At 43.3% G+C, this 17170-nt stretch overlaps 1 long non-coding RNA gene across 1 annotated transcript in view; it reads right to left on the reverse strand.

Moving 5' to 3' along the window:
- The window catches only part of LOC127059626 (uncharacterized), a 46108-nt gene extending 33457 nt beyond the window's left edge, over positions 1-12651 (reverse strand). Inside the window, exons 1-2 of the long non-coding RNA XR_007777635.1 lie at positions 12545-12651; positions 6600-6733 (exon numbers count right to left, since the gene is read on the reverse strand). This is a non-coding gene — a long non-coding RNA (uncharacterized LOC127059626). The remainder of the gene's footprint in view (positions 1-6599; positions 6734-12544) is intronic.
- Positions 12652-17170: the final 4519 nt, after the last annotated feature.

Here is a 17170-nt window from a genome sequence, read left to right on the forward strand (position 1 = left end):
GAAAGAAATCCAGACATTCTCCCTGACAGACATGGAAAGAGAGACTGATATGTCCATATTAACAACACAAAATGTTATCAATTTCCATGTGTATCACCTCACCTGGAAGACAGACAAATTCTGGTGAGAACAATGTTTCTTGTGGAAAGTTTAGTGGTGAAAGCTTTCAGTAAAACTGGGTTCTGCTTTGTCCTGGGAGAGGCAAGACAAATTCACCTCAGAATTCTGCATACAACAGGACAGTGATTACAACCTCCTCATTAAGCTGCAGACACTTCAATAAAAGATGCCTGACAAATGTGCTTGAAAATCATAAACCAAGGAACTCTGGCAAGCAGCAATACAGATTTTTGGCCAGCAAGTTACAGTAACTGATGTGCCTGAGCATTTACAGTGCAAGAGGACTGGTGGAACAACAATGCTGGGTTATGTCATTATTCATCTTTTTTAAGCTGGAAAGAAACTCGTTTAATTTAATGACAGAAGATAAAATGAAAACCCAACTCCTCGTAGCTGTGGCACCAATGTTTAGCACAGAAATCCAGAAGCTCTTACTCCATGCCCAGCTTTATGTCAGCAATGTCTTCTCCCTAATTTACTGTCTCTCCCTACTAATTTTTGTTTTCTTGTTTCTGACCTCTCAAGCTAAGAAATGGACTATGACACTACAAAACTAATTATTTCTTTTTTTTCTTTTAATTCCCTCACAGGCTAAGGAACTAAACATCACAACAGGAACTCCAACAGTAATTGGGCTTCAGTGTCACCCTGTGCCAACCACCTCTGGGCTGAAATGCAAACTTTAATTTAACAAACTTGGATTTACCAAACAAATGGCAGAGCCTCAGCCCATCAGAGATCTTTGCTGGGGTGACACTGAGGTGCCCATTCTCAGAGCACAGTGAGATGTGAAAGCTGCATTAATAACCACAGACATTGGGCACAATTATTGCAAACACAATCAACTCTCCCTAATCATTGCCCTAAACCAGAGCTGCTGCTCTGTGGTGGATTAGAAGAACAGGAATGGAGAGCATTCTAAAGAAAAGTGAATGAAAACACTTCAGCAGTTTACAAATGGCTTTCTGCTTTCATTCAGATGATCTCCAAATTCCAGGACAGTCCAACCCACCTGTCAGTGCTATCAAAACTATTTTAATTGCCTTTAAGCTTTGTTGGCTTTTTAAATTATGACAAGAATAGTGGGCATTTGTGGGGTTTTTTTCCTTCTTCTTTGTTGTTTTTTGCTAACATCTCCTCAATATATTTGCTATTTTGCTACTTTAATCTGTATTAGTGACAAAGGACCTGGAGGTTTAAGTCTGAGGCTCACACAGCTTCTGACATGGTAAAATTTAGGGATGACAATTTGGAGATCAAGGGAACTTTACTGCTGGCAGTGGAGGTGGGCAATTTTGGGATTTAAGTAGCTGAAGCAGCAGTCAGACCACGAGATTTGTTTCCTTGATTTTTAACACTGTATTTGAGGAAAAGTCCCATTAATACAGATCTCTCTGGGGGTGAGCTCATCCAGGTGCATAGGGCACTTTCACACATTGCAATTTTGTGTCTTTTTCCTGTTCCATGCAGGGAATCTTCCAAACACAGATGAAAATCCCTTTTTTCACACCCCTTGCTACATATAGAATAACACCAAGTACAGGACAGTGTGGCCTTGACCCTGTTGTTTGTTTTGTTCTCTCCTGTACAGTTCAATATTCAGTATACAGAGAGTTTTCCCATCCCCAATGAAAAATTTCCTCACCTCCTTTCTAACATGTTGCACAATACTGCTGGCTGCTCTTCAGACCCAATAATTTCATTTCCTCTCTTTACAGGATGCCTAATCTCTATGCTTTAAAATGCAACCATGAGCTTGGTTCTTTAGAGTTTGCTTAAGCTTAGCTCAGCAGCTCAGTTTAACTTTTGCCATGCACATTTAGGCTCCACTGCCTGCCAGTACCAAACAGCAATTTCCCTCTCCTTTGTCACCAAAGTGATCTACATTGCAGAGAGTTTGTATTCAACAACACTTAAAGCATTCATCACTTTTATTTTCTGTTTTAACCAAGAGAATAAAGGGAAAGATAAATAAGTGCATAGGGGAGATGATTCAGTGGTGATCCTGCACCTGACACAGTCTGGTCTCCTGAGAGATTCCTGCATTTGTTTCCACTGCATTTAGCATCATCTTGATAAATATTATGACTATCTCAAGCTCAATCAACCTTCTGCATTAACATGAAGAATAATTCACCACCTATACAAGTGCACAGGGAGGGAAAAAAGAGCTCAGCTTGGGAAGCAGAGAGGGAGCCTGGTGTGGTTAAGCCTCCTCATTACAGATGCTATTTAGGACTCAGTCACTGTTGATATCAAGGAAAAAATCCAGGAAACTATCTTATCAGAGCAACCTATTAATTAAAGAGCAGAATAAAGAGAGCAATTAATTATTGGCTGTATAATTGCTCACAACAACCACTGACAGGAGGAGAGTGCTGCCACACTAAGATACACTGGGTGCAATCAGCAAAATAAACAGAAAGGGCTCCTGCAGTCCTTTCTAGAACCACACAGAGTATAAAACACTTCTGGTAGCCATTCACAGCAGAAAAGGAGGAAAAGTGAATAAAGGAAGAGCCTGTGATTAACCTGCTGGCAGAAGAATGACTGGGATCCAGCACTGACCCTTTCCCTTTGGCTCTCCTTCCCTATGGCCACAGGATGTTGGGGGAGCTCAGATTTGTTTCACATTCTGCCTGCTGGGCTCCTTAACACCCCAGCAAATATTTGCCAGCCAAAGGCTGTTAAATGCCTTCTTTACCCATGTCAGGGTGTTTGACTGCCCCTTGTTTGCTTCTCCATCTTCTTCACTGCTGTCTGCAATCACGACTCACTCCTCTAATTCCCTTTTTATTTCCTTATTCCTCACTCTAGTTTTTCTAGTTTATTATGTCCTATTCTCATCTGACTCTTAGGCTGCTCAGAGCTCTTCTTTTCTTGTCTCCAACTTCATCTCCAGCAATTTCAATCCCTATTACTGAATTTCTTGGATAAACAGTGTAGCACAACAAAGGGACATAACTGAACTACATTTTCTGAAGAAAACATATCCATTTTTTGAAGATTTTATAGTGAAAAATAAAGTTTTAAAATGTTACTTAAAAGAAGGGGAGTAAAATAAAACAAAGGATTTCTTACCAGATAGAAAAAAAAAGAGACCAATGCATCACTGAGGTACCAAACAGCTGCTTTTAGACCACATGGCACAAGTTACATTTGAAACCACCAGATCCCATGGAAATGGACATATTACCTTTATCTGCAGTGCCAGCCAGGGGTGTTGGGTGATTTGTTCCTGTTCTTGGCAATGCAGCTGCAGCAAGCCCAGCCCCAGCAGGGCCACCCTGACCCACCTGGATTTGCAGGACCAGGCTCCAACAGCTGTCCCCAGGCAGAGCTCCCAGGGCTCAGGCTGTTCCCACCTCAATTCCTCCATTTCCACACCCCTCCAGCCAGCCTGGGGAGATGTTCAGCTGGTTTCAAAAGCACCAGAGCAGATCTCAGGGCCTGGGACTGCTGTCAGGTCAGGTAAAAACTGAATCACGACAGAAACATCCCTGCACTTTCCTTTGCTTGAGTCCTGAGAAAATACATTTCCTGCAAAATCCTTTTCTGCAATAGGATTAATCATCCTGCAGAGGGTGGAGATGCAGATATTAGCAGTGCCCTGGGTCACTCCTTGGATCCTAAGAAACTGTCCCCATTTATTTCTTCATTCACAGAAGTGAATTCAGTGCGTTAATTGGGAATGGGAAAGAAAATTACTTTCATTCACCAACTTCAAATGGATTGGCTGTCTTATTTTGTTAGAAAAAGTGAATGAAGCCCTAAACAAATAAACTAATCTACCTAGGCACACAATTATTCACTGTGGTTCCTTTTACTGTGCCCCTTTGTGCTCATTCTGGCTGTAAGAACAAACAGCCCCACTCTCCCCATCTCACTGCACACGAGAAGTTTCCAAAGGCCCTCCTCAGCCACTCCTGATCAAAGTCCAGATCAGGTTATTGCCTTTTATTAAACCACACAAAAATACTGATTTGCTTACAATTAGTTCTCTTCAAAGACAGCTGAGGAAATATTACTTAGTCATATGTCCAAGGTGAATAGCTCTAGAGCTGATCTTTTGTAGTTGAAGTTTTTCATCATCATCAAAAAAAAATGAACCTAAAAAAACCCCAACCCCAAAAGGCACTGATATAAAGATAAAATTGTATTTTATTTTAAAGTAAATTGTGGTGGTCTGGACTTTTCTTGACACCTCACCAGGCAGAGCCAGGCTTCTCAGCAGCATCAGGCACCAGACACCTACAGACTTCTCACAATTCCAATAATTTAATGTCTCCTGGGGAAATGGACAGAGTCAAATATGTTCAAAAAGTTCTTTTTTTTTTTTTTTTATTAATAGAACTTACCTGATTGTTATAGTTAACAGAAAATGCAAACTTTTAGAAAAAGTCTTTTGAGAAAATCAGTTTTGGTTTTGCAGCTTCTACAGATGTAAAATGAAGCTGACATGAACTGCCCAAGCAAGCAGCAAGGTGACTGACAATAAACCTCTCAGAAATAATTTCACTCACTAAATGAGATTTTTTGGAACATTTCTGAACTGTAAATAATATAAAGGTTGGTGCTCAAAGATTAGAGTAAGTTAGAAGATAATTTATTTTCTGTGTGTTTTGCAAAATACAGAAATCCAATTTCCAGCTACTTTTTCCATTACCTGAAATAAGTATTGGGGTCTGATCACACATTTAATAAGAATATGCATAACTTTCTGGAAATTTCATCAGGAGAAAGGAGGATATGGACAGTACAGACAAACAATCCAAAGAAATGAAGCACATTGGCTCTGAGAAAAAAATGTTTTCCATATTATGATAAAAGCCCTTTCAGAGTTCAAAGGGAAAATCATCTTCTGCAGTTCTTGGACATTTTTCTTCGCTCTGAATTGACAGATTTACTTAAAATTTATTTCAGCAGCACTGTTCACTTACCTAAGTGTTTTAAAACATATATTTGATTAATAAGCTCAGTTACTGACACACAGACTTTCAAGAAATCCAAAAGATGATTTCCCAGAAGTTGGTATTGGTTGTTAGGAAAACCCCTGACATGTTTAGTGAGGGCACACACTTCACAGTCCTGTACAACACTGCAGAAGGGGGAAAATCCACCTGAGGCCGTGCCAGAATTCTGCTTTAGGTGAGGCCAGAGCTCCCCACCAGAGGGAACAGCCCTGGCTCCAAAACTTGGGTTCCATTTCTGTCTCCCTCCACAGGCTACATCCCCCTTGGATGGCACTGTCAGGCCTTGCTGTGACCCAGAGTGTTGGGCTGTAAAAGGAACCACAGCACATCCCTGATGCAGCTGAGAGCAAATTCCTGCAGGAATGCTGCAGCCCTAAGGAGCAAATGCCAGAGCACAGGGACAGCAGTGCCAGGGCAGGACCAGGGGCTCTCAGCCACTGCAGGGGTTTGTCTTGGGGTGTGCTGAGCTCCAAATCTCAGCAATGACTGACAAAAACACATACACACACGTAGATATATTTATACATACACACACATATACATATTTAAATATATGGGAAAATATTTTGCTCTTGTTTCCACTTAATTGAATTCCAAAATTCTTTGCTGTGAAAAGCTGAATCAGTTTTAAATCATTATAAAATGGGAAGATGTCCCCAAGCCCAGTGAGCAGAAAGTCTCTCTGCTCTGTAAACCACTGACAAAAGTTGCAGTGGCACACAGGAGACAGCTCAGCACTCAGAGCATTTGCTGTGGCTGAATTATTCCACTCTGCCCCAGTTCAGATTGCCATTTGTTAATACAGCACATAATTTGCTTTAAAAGTGAGACCAATTCAGGGGTCTCACGTCCTGCTATCTGTGTGCATTTTCTTCACACAGTGACTGAACATCTCAGAGCTCCTTGGAAATGCACACCACGGTGCAATATAATATTTAGTCAGTTTATTACCATTGCTAAATGCACTGTTACAGTATCAATCTTTAAAAGCATGTCAGGACCTACCTAAGCTTTGTGACGGATTGAACCTTAATGCTTGCACTGGCCCAGGAAAAATCTCATTTCCCAATATTATGACAGCTATACAATGTGTAAATGCTGAAGCCACTTATTACATTCAAGTCAAATATTTATTTACCAACTGACAAAGTGGTAGTCCTGGCAGGATAACAAAATCTGATGCTAATTAAGGGAACAATTTTTCCTGATGGCATCCACCACTAATGCAGTATGTTTAGAACAAAAAAAAAAATCCCCAAAACAAAATACACAGGCTTTTCAAATAATTATTTCCCCCCCCGAATATGGAGTAATTCCATTTCATGCACCTAAAATTTCATGGCAGTATTAAGAACCTTCTCCCCCTTACATAGATCTGACTTTTCTTTACCACTCTTACAAAAGGTGGTGGCAGCAAGGTTCCATGATTGTAATAGCATGGAAATACCCAAGGAAGAGATATTATTTCATCCTAATACTCTTCAGGCACAGGAAAACATCACTCACCTCCCCTGAGCATGTGAGGATCCTGGCATGTACAAACCAGGCCAGAAAGTCTCTGCAAAAGCAGCACTTCAGGATAAAATCCTGGGACTTCTGTGGGGAAGGTGCTGAAGACCAGAATTTGTCATCATGAGAAACTGAAAGACAAGACATATAAATATAAATATAAATATAAATATAAATATAAATATAAATATAAATATAAATATAAATATAATAAATATAAATATAAATATAAATATAAATATAAATATACGTACACACACACATATATGTATAAAGACTGTGAACTCGATACCAGATCTACCTGATAGGCAAAAGAGCATTTTTCCTGTTCTTTCTTCTCTCCCCCCTCGTTTTTAACTAATAATTTATGATTTTTCTTGCTGTTTTTTTTTTTCTTTTTTTGATTCTTCACATGGAATTTTCAAACCTACAGTCTTTCTCAAATGTTACCTTCAAAATCCATAAAAATTAAATAGTGAAAATTGATTTTTTTACATTGATATCAATCTTGGAAATGGAATCGAAGTTCCTGGTAAATCTGACTTTCTGAATTGAAACAGTTCTTGAAATTTTTTTTCAACAGGCACTAAAGGTTTTCTTTTTTTTCCTTCAAAGTTGACATGTGATAAAGAGGCAAGTAGGGAAAGCATTGAGAAACATGTCCAATTGCCTAAAAGCAAGAACAGTATGCAGAGGAACTCAGGTTAGAAAAACAGACAGGAAGGTGATAAAAGGAAATAAATCCAGTTTAAAACAAAAAAACCACCAGCAAAACAACCAACCAAACAAAACCCAACAGGGAATGTATGAAGTAAAGAAAAACAGAATTCAGAGGGAGGTTTGGACATGGAAGAATTAATACTGAAATCTGCCCACCATTACACAAGGGGATATTTTGAATTAATACTGAGATATGCCCACCATATTACAAGGGGATATTTGGAATGAGTACTGAGATCTAGCCACCATATCACAAGGGGATATTTGGAATTAATACTGAGATATGCCCACCATATCACAAGGGGATATTTGGAATTAATACTGAGATATGCCCACCATATCACAAGGGGATATTTTGATTTAGTGCTGAGATCTACCCACCACATCACAAGAGGATATTGTGAATTAATACTGAGATCTACCCACCATTACACAAGGGGATATTTGGAATTATTACTGAGATCTACCCACCACATCACAAGAGGATATTGTGAATTAATACTGAGATCTACCCACCATTACACAAGGGGATATTGTGAATTAATACTCAGATACACCCACCATAACACAAGGGGATATTTTGAATTAGTACTGAGATCTACCCCCATTACACAGGGGATATTTTGAATTAGTACTGAGATCTACCCCCATTACACAGGGGATATTTTGAATTAGTACTGAGATCTACCCCCATTACACAGGGGATATTTTGGAGCTCCCACTGTCACCCAGTTTCACTAAGGAATGAATCCACACCCTGTGTTTGAGTTCCCCAGCACACCTCGTGGTACAAGGTGCTGCTGCCCTGTTTGTGTGACATTTTCACTCCCAAATATTCATCTTCTTTCAGCTGGAGCAGACTGATTAAAGTTTAAGCAGGGAAGCCAGGAGGCAGGGAGGTTTATTTGTGGCTCACAGATGGTTCCTGTCATTGTCACACACGGCTCTGGAACACCAAGAAAGGGCAACTGTCTAGACCCCACTGAATCACTTGGAGGCCTACAGATGGTTTCTATTAATCTTCAGTTTCCTCAAAAACCTGCTCTTTTTTCCCATCTGTAAAACCCTGCCCTCCTCCCAAGCCTTGCCTCAAAACTGATTTGTGAGATTAGAGTTGGATTCTGCAAACATTTGCCCACAGATGCATAGAAAACTTCAGGCTACGTCTTCTTAACCACTTCAATATGACTGAAATAATTAAAGCTCCAAGCTTTAATATGAGAGCTGTCTTGATCCAGGCTAGAAAGTCACTGCCTTCCACGTCACAGTCGGTGAGGACTCTGATCTGAGCCTTGCAAACACAGGAATTCAAAGCACCCTCCATGTCTGACATTCACCTGAGGGAGGAGAGCCTCAGGCAAAGCACAGAGAGGGAAATCAGCCAGAAAGGGAGACAAGGCATGTGAGCAGAGGCTTGCCTGACCCCTAAAATAACACAGCACAAACCAGCCCCAGCTACAAAAGAGTAAACATCTTTTGGTTTAGGAGAAGGTCTCAGAAACTTGGGTTTAACAGCCTGAAGTGCCCCCACAACCAGACACAGAGACTGGAGTGGATTTCTGCCTGAACAAAACCATCCCCACAGAGGACACCTGCCTGGCCTGGTGGCCAGCTCAAATAAACTCCCAGTGAAGGATTGAGCACCACCCCAGGAGCTTTGCTGTTCTGGTTTGGGCACTCAGTGCAGGTGTGGGATAAGCACAGCTCTGAGCTGCCTCCGTGCCCATTGAAAGCTCAGGGAGCAGCAGGGACAGCCCAAACACCTCAGGGACACACTCAGGGCAGAGTTTGGGTGGCACTGACTGCACAGGGTGGGCAGCAGGGCTGCAGCCTGGCTGCTGGGCAGGGATGACACCCCGAGCCTGTCACAGTTTATGAGCACAGTGCCACTGACACTGCACAGCGCTGCGGATGCCAGGCAGAAGCAGGTGCTGTGCATAAAGAAAATGCAACTTCTGGGCCCTCTCTGCTGCTGTAAAAATCACAGCAGCTTCCCAGAGAAACATCAAAGGCTGGATTTTTCATGTGAGATGGGTATGACTCCATTCTTCCCTACTGGTGCACATCAAAATAGAATTACAGGATGAGCTGGACCACGTTCACTGGTGATGTAATTCCACTGAAGTTATTTCGGGGAGACAATCTAATCCACTAACACAAGTCTGCAGCAGGTTGATACCTTATAATTAAACAAACTGGATTTCCCTCTGTCTCATCTGTTCTGCTTGAAAAGATACATTGTTTTGAAAATAAGATTAAATTAATACTTTTCTGGGTGGACCAGGCTAGGACTGTGAGGGTGGGGAGGCACCAGAACAGGCTGCCCAGAGAAGCTGTGGATGCTGCAGCCCTGGAAATGTTCAGGACCAGGCTGGATGGGGTTTGGACTAGTGGAAAGAGTCCCTGCCTATGGTAGTGGGTGGGACAAGGTGATTTTTAGGGTCCCCTCCAACCCAAACCATTCTATGATTCTATGACCAGTAATGATTAGGTGTGCCATGAAAAAAATCAAATAACTAACCTTGGGTAGAATTATATTGGCCTCTTCCTAAACAAGAAGCTGCCTTTTCATATCACAGAATAAATTTTAGCAAAATATTTACGTCCTAGGCCTGGTTTCAAACATGAACACAGCTGAAGTTAGAACATGGAGGTTCCTTTGCTGTCTTTTCTAGAGGGATGGAGAGATGAGCCTGCCCAGACTCTGCCAGCACAGCAAAAATTTGTGTCCCACCAAATAGGACATCAACATCTGGACTCTTCCAGCTGTTTTTAACTCTGTTTAAGGTAAAGAATCCATATGATGTAACAAGCATGTCTCCACTTGGGCTGAGCAGGCAGAGCCAGAGCTTTAACAGCTCTTCCAGTGGACCCTGCTCACATCTCCTCTGTGCACATTGCCAATTCCATCCACTACCCTGCTCCTTGCATGTGTTTTTGCATTATTCAGTAGCAAATGCAGTCCTCAGGCATAAACAAACAAATCACATATGTTTCATTAGCTGCAGCAAGGTCTAATTGCAGTAAGCAGAAACACACAGGAAATTCAAAAATGTCCAGAATTGTTGCTATAGCCACCACAAGTGCAAATACTTAATACAAACTTTATCATTTAAATAATTTAATAGAGAGAAACCTAATGAAAACGAAAGGACACCCAGAAAGGAATATATTCTAAAGCATTAACACTGCATGGCAAAAATATATTCAGGTATAAAGTGGCCAGACACAATTATAACTTCAGGTTCTCAATGGGAGAATGGGTCTCAGACCCTTCTCCACTGCAGCACAAACAGCTGAAGTTTTCACTAATGAGGAAACAAATAAAAACCTCAGAACAGAAAATTCAATTCCACAGAATCCCAGGCTTTACAGAAGAGGAGGGGACCATGACAGAGTGCCAGATTGCTTTCCTGTTCCCAGTGCCATTGTTCTAGATGTTCCTTCCAACCCAGAGATGTCTTTTAAAAATGCTTGTGCTCCCTCAGCTTCTCACATTTCTCTCACGGTGCTTGGCTTGTCTCAGTTTGGCTTACAGGTCCTGATACCGAGCTACCAATAACCCTAAAGATTTATAAACATTTAATGAGCTTTCAGGAGAGTACAGAGAAATAAATAAAAATGTATAAATGCATCTGTAATAAAACTGCATATCTAGAAATAGCATTGGATATGAGAATTTCAAAGAATGTCCTAAAATAGTACTTTTTGCATTCTGAAAGTTTAGCTTGCTAAGCTAAGACATTAACCAGCAAGAACAAAAACCACAACCAGCTTTCAAGAAAAAAAAGTTATTCCTACTCTATCAAAAAGAGACGAGTACAGCCACCAAATATTTATGTTTGACAGTCCTTGTAAGAGAATGTGGGAAAAGTGGCCCAATTCCAGCCTGAAGGACTTTTTTAAAAAAGAAAAAAAGTTTTACTACCACACAGTCTCTAGTGTTAACAAGGGGGAGATTCATCTCCTGAAAAAACAGAAAGTTCTGCTTGTCTAGAAACACATGTAAATTATATTTATACATCTGCTTCCATGTACACAAACACAGAGAGAGGGATTGAATAATACCTGCATTGAAACACTTGGCAATGCTGAAATCCACAATGAGCCATCAAAATTTATCAGAGTTTACTGCAGTTAATGACAGCAAGGCCTGGACCATAATTGGAATGTATTTTAAGAACAGACACACATTCAGTCAAACATCAGCAGTGCTCAGAGATCACACACGAGAATCATTTTCTCTGTTTTTGGGAATGAGTAAGAAACACCAAACTGCTGGAGTTCCCACCCCCCTGTGCCTCAACTTCACATCATTACAGAACAAATCCTGAAAAGGATTTCATGGGAGAGAGGAGCATCAGTCCAATTCACTATTTCTCATTGTGGAGAGTATAAAGGTAAATTCAGATGAAGACAAATGGGAGCCAGGCACTTCAGATATCTTCTTATAATTAAGAAAGTGTCAGAACCTCTGTCCTAAATTTGTTCTGTCAAAAGTAATAGAACAGATCATTGTTTCCAAGGCTAAGACACATTAGAATTTTTATTAGGACCTCCTAACAAACGAGAAATACAAGAGCAAAGCTGTTATTTGAATGTCACTGATTCTTCAGGTTTAATACATCTAATTTCCTCTTTCTCTGCTATTGGAGCTGTCTGCAGCATTCCACAGCACACAGGCACAAACACAGAGGAGCCACTGGTTTGCAATTGAAATGAGATTTCATAAATCAAGGGAATACAGCATTGCATGTTCGTGGAAATCTGGCTCTTCACTATTTTAAAACAATATTTTACAGCACACTTTAATTCAAACAGAAAATTATTTTATCAGTAGTGTTAGCACCAGTTATTCTTTTATATGTTATTGGTGTCTTTTCATGTTTGTGCATAAAAATACATCATCTTCTGTTCTTCTTCCAACAACATCCTCTCTACATGCATTAAAGATATCATCCAACAATTCTAGTTTCTAAAAATCTTACCCTTCTGTGATTGTGCAGCTTGGCTGTTAATTATTTTTTCACTCAGGGTTGATTTCCTCCATGCAAAGACTCCAGTTTTATTTTTAGTGGCTTAGATAATTGTTCACTAATGCCTTATTAAAGCTGAACACCTGTAGCCTCAGCTATCTTATAAATGAGTTAACAAGGAAAAAACACTCCCCCAGGGAAGCCTGTGTTATATATGTGAGCCAGGACAATTAAACCATTATGTACCTCCTCAAAGTTTGCTCTTCTTTGGTTCCAGTATTTCAAGCTGCTATTCCTGCTTTTTGGCAGCCAGGGGAGAATCAGATTCAGCCCACGAAGAACAAACACAGCAAAAGGAATTCTTCTGTAGGAAGTTTCTGCAGAAGCTCATGACTTTGAGTATGTCAGTCCTCAGCAGAGATGATGAAAATGTCTTTTTCAGAAGCCTGGCATCCTGCTCTGCAAACAGACCAGATGAGAGCCACAGCATTATTTGCTCACAGTTGTTCACTCTCTCAAACGCTGGCACAGGCAGGAGCAAGAGGTTTCTCTGCAAAGCAAGAACATTGCCAGGCTCCAGAGCTGGCAGCAGCAGCCAGGGGGATGCTGGTACCACCAGGCACTTTTGGGGTGAGCTCAGGTGTGCCTCTTGCAGCTGAGCCTAAAACCAGCCCAGCTCTCCCTGTCCCTGGTGGAATTCAGCTCCAGCAGAGCAGCAGAGCCCAGCAGGATGAGGAGGGGGCCCCCATCTCAGCTGAGAGCAGGGATTCCCCAGCTCAGAACCATCTCAGGGCAGAGCAGCTGAGAGCAGGGGTTCCCCAGCTCAGAGCCATCTCAGAGCAGAGCAGCTGAGAGCAGGGGTTCCCCCAGCTCAGAACCATCTCAGAGCAGAGCAGCTGAGAGCAGGGGTTCCCCAGAACAGAACCATCTCAGGGCAGCTGAGAGCAGGGGTTCCCCCAGCTCAGAGCCATCTCAGGGCAGAGCAGCTGAGAGCAGGGGTTCCCCAGAACAGAACCATCTCAGGGCAGCTGAGAGCAGGGGTTCCCCCAGCTCAGAGCCATCTCAGGGCAGAGCAGCTGAGAGCAGGGGTTCCCCCAGCTCAGAGCCATCTCAGGGCAGCTGAGAGCAGGGGTTCCCCAGCTCAGAACCATCTCAGGGCAGCTGAGAGCAGGGGTTCCCCAGCTCAGAACCATCTCAGGGCAGAGCAGCTGAGAGCAGGGGTTCCCCAGATCAGAACCCCCCACCAGCCCAGCCTCAGGGCAGGTAAAGCTCCTTCCTCAGGCTGGCACCAAGCCCTGCTGCCTTGGGCTGGGCAGAGCACAGAGCTGGCTCTGGGACACCCTGCTGGCACTGCCAGCACAGTCACTGCTCTGACTCCAGCCTGCCCTTGACTGAAATGGGAGCCAATCTCCAGAATAAACAATCTCCAAGAATCCACGTGGACAGAAGCCAAAGAGCAAGGACAACTCTCCAGCACCCTGGAACCTACTGCTTTCATTTCTCTCTACAGCTATATAAAACTGGCAATTCATCTTGTCTTTTTCTGAACAGCCCTTTATAAAGCAAATAAAATATTCTCACAAGTGCCATTGCAGGATCACTTCTGAATGGGAAGCTTGGGTCTTTTTAGTATAATTTGATAGTGTGTGATGTAATTGGCCCCTGGCTGATATCTTCATTTATTTCATGCATTTTCAGGTTCACATCAATACTGGAATCTGGCACAACCTTTGTCCTCTTGAGGAAAAGAACTTGGAACATAAACCTGGGGGAAGAAAAAGTGAATTATCCAAAGTAGGTGTGCCCTGAACAAAAAACTCCCAGTAATTTCAGGTGTCTCCTTCCACACTCCATGCTGCTGGATGCACCTTCTGGGCTGTAGCTCTGTTTAAAAGCCTGACAGAGGAAAGACATCTGAGTTAGCACCCATGCACAAAATCTGTAGGACATGATTCCCAAGAAAAATAAAAGTAAGGAATTCACCAGATGAGCACTAAAGTAATTAAATCCTATCAGATGGACCCTTCTTGCACTGTTGGTAGGATACCCAGACACAACTCTATTGAATTCCCATTTCCTTGACTGAAAGCACAATCATGCAGATCCACTGCCTCTTCTACAAATGGCTCTCTGAGCTCCTTCACTACTGATTGTAAAACACACGTACTGGGATGTCCTAAACCAGTTCCTTGTTTATTTACAGGTATGAAAACTCAGCCCCCAGTCCCAATCTGTCAGATTTTACAGAGTATCACAAACCCCAGAATATATGCCCAGTTTAAACATGTAAAATAAAGATGACTCAACTCAAATGATGGCCCAAGGGCCTGCGTGTTGTAAAGCTGACATGTTTGAATTATAGGAAAAACCAAAGTGTCCAGAGCTAATTAAATCCATTCATCTTGGAATTTTAAATTTCATGCGGATCTGTAATGAAAATTTATTTCAATTTCTTCCTGTTATTTATTCCAAATCTCTCTGTAGCTCTGCTAAATGACCAGATGCTAGCAAATCCTGGATCTGGTAACTGGGAAGAGCTTTGTGGCGCTGGGAGCTGGTTTTTAACGAGAATAACCATGATTCTCCAGCACTAGTAATGTATTAATCTGACAAAAATCAGCTCTGTGAAGTTGTCCTGTGAATGAGGTGAATCAGAGCACCCAGGGCCTCCCCTGCCCCTGGTTTGGGTTGTGAGGGAGCTGCAGCACTCATTGCACACAACTCTGCTCAAGAGGATGAGAACTGATCTTCTGCAATCCATTTGATCTGTAGCATCCTGGCCACGAGGCTGAAGGACCCTGAGTGACACAGAATTCCCAGAACCACTGGGTTGGAACATTCCTTCAAGATCATGGAGTCCAACCCAGCCCCAACACCTCAACTCAACCCTGGCACCCAGTGCCACCTCCAGGCTTTGTCAAACACACCCAGGGATGGGGACTCCACCACCTCCCTGGGCAGCCATTCCAGAACTTTATCCCCCTTTCTGGGAAAAACTCTTTCCCTGCTCTCCAACCTGTATTTCCCTTGCAGCTGGAGGCTGTGTGCTCTGGTTTTGTCAGTGCTGCTGGAGACAGAGCCCAGCCCCAGCTGAGCACAGGCACCTTTCAGGAGCTGTGAGAGTGATGAGGGCACCCCTGAGTCTCCTTTTCTCCAGGCTGAGCACCCCCAGCTCCCAGCACCAGGGTGAGCCCAGGACACAAACACAACATCCCTCACCTGACAGCAGAGCGCTCCCCAGCTCGCATCACACACCAGCCTTGCCCTGCCCTGCTTCCTCAAGGTCCTGCTCCAGGACCAGCAGCCCCAGAGCCTGGGGATCCATCCATCCATCCATCCATCCATCCATCCATCCATCCATCCATCCATCCATCCATCCATCCATCCATCCATCCATCCATCCATCCATCCCATCCATCCCATCCATCCGTCCCATCCATCCGTCCCATCCATCCGTCCCATCCATCCGTCCCATCCATCCGTCCCATCCATCCATCCGTCCCATCCATCCATCCTTCCGTCCCATCCATCCCATCCATCCATCCCATCCATCCGTCCCATCCATCCATCCATCCGTCCCATCCATCCATCCATCCGTCCCATCCATCCATCCATCCGTCCCATCCATCCATCCATCCGTCCCATCCATCCATCCATCCGTCCCATCCATCCATCCGTCCCATCCATCCATCCGTCCCATCCATCCATCCGTCCCATCCATCCATCCATCCATCCATCCATCCATCCATCCATCCATCCATCCATCCATCCATCCCATCCCATCCATCCATCCATCCCATCCATCCCATCCATCCATCCCATCCATCCATCCCATCCATCCATCCCATCCATCCCATCCATCCATCCCATCCATCCATCCAATCCCATCCCATCCATCCATCCATCCCATCCGTCCCATCCATCCCATCCATCCATCCCATCCATCCATCCATCCCATCCATCCATCCCATCCATCCGTCCCATCCATCCCTCTGCTGGCATTACAAACCTGGAATTCTGGGTTGGGTCCAGGACTCTTGGGGCTTCCCCACTGCAGAGCTGGAAGCCTGGAAGTTCTGGGCTGGGTTCCCAGGTCCTGCATGGCACAACAGCCACCAGGCACAGATCCTGAGAGCCCTGCATCTGCTCAGGGAACTGGTATTTGGGTACAAACGGAGAAATTGAAACACACAAAAAAACCAATTTGACAGAGCAGCTGGGCTATGGAGAGAGCACACATTTGGAAGCATTGCATTTTATTTCCTGGGTTTGGGGAATAGGTGGTTTTGCTTTTAGTTTGAGTTTCATTTAATCCCTGATTCAAAGAAACAGAAACAGAATGCTTTAGGTTGGTCTCTGAGCCAAATCTCCCCTTTTCTTAAAATACCCAAAACACAACTCACGAGATGAAAAAAATCATGACAGCTCTGATAAAGAATAGATGAGACAAAATGGAAACAACAGACACCAGCTCAGGGAAAAGCTCCTAAAACAACTATGACATGAGCCCTGTGCTCCCCACAGTTAGAGAAGAGCTGAGCATACAAGGAGACATCAGTGCTACCTCAGCAGCCCAGGAATGTGCACCTCTGCCTGGATCCCATGGCTTGCAGATATTCTTCACCAGTTTGTCCAGGCTTCAGCCACTGCCTGCACCTGGATGCAGAGCAAGAACCCTGCAGGACATTCAGAGAGCCCAGAGATTCACCTGCCTCAGGACTCGTGGCACTTTCTCCCCTGAGCTGCTCCTTCTACTCCAGGAACGATTCCAGCTGTCTCCTGTCCATCTCCCAGCACATTTGATTTGATGCCTGTAGCTTCTTTCTGTGAAAAGAAAGGCACTAAAAAGAAGCAGGTAGTTATATGTAAGCA

Source organism: Serinus canaria, chromosome 4A (assembly GCF_022539315.1).
Source record: "Serinus canaria isolate serCan28SL12 chromosome 4A, serCan2020, whole genome shotgun sequence".
Lineage (NCBI taxonomy): Eukaryota > Metazoa > Chordata > Aves > Passeriformes > Fringillidae > Serinus > Serinus canaria.